The sequence below is a fragment of the Penaeus monodon genome, chromosome 28 (genome assembly GCF_015228065.2).
Source record: "Penaeus monodon isolate SGIC_2016 chromosome 28, NSTDA_Pmon_1, whole genome shotgun sequence".
Lineage (NCBI taxonomy): Eukaryota > Metazoa > Arthropoda > Malacostraca > Decapoda > Penaeidae > Penaeus > Penaeus monodon.
Window position 1 is genome coordinate 17,848,264 of NC_051413.1, and position 264 is coordinate 17,848,527.

Consider the following 264-nt stretch of genomic DNA (forward strand, 5'->3'; position numbering starts at 1 on the left):
CCAAGAACAAAAATATATACATTTTTTGCCCTAAAGTAATGCTATTCCAGAAAATTACTGATTTTCATTAAATATATGTAATTCTGTATAGAGTAAATGAGAATTATGGTAAAAATTTGGCAATCTGAAGGAGAAATGGCAGACAGAGTGTTCAGAATACCTTCACATGTTTGGTCACAAGATAGTGGATAGTGGTGTCAATGTATTCCCCTCACCCTCTACTACCCACACATATGGGGCATTTGCCACAGAATCCCCTGGAAA

The 264-nt window shown here is 36.0% G+C and overlaps 1 protein-coding gene across 2 annotated transcripts in view; it reads left to right on the forward strand.

Moving 5' to 3' along the window:
- LOC119591394 (riboflavin kinase-like) overlaps nucleotides 1-264 on the forward strand; it is an 11,654-nt gene that overhangs the window by 982 nt on the left and 10,408 nt on the right. The gene's annotated exons all lie outside the window — the stretch shown is intronic.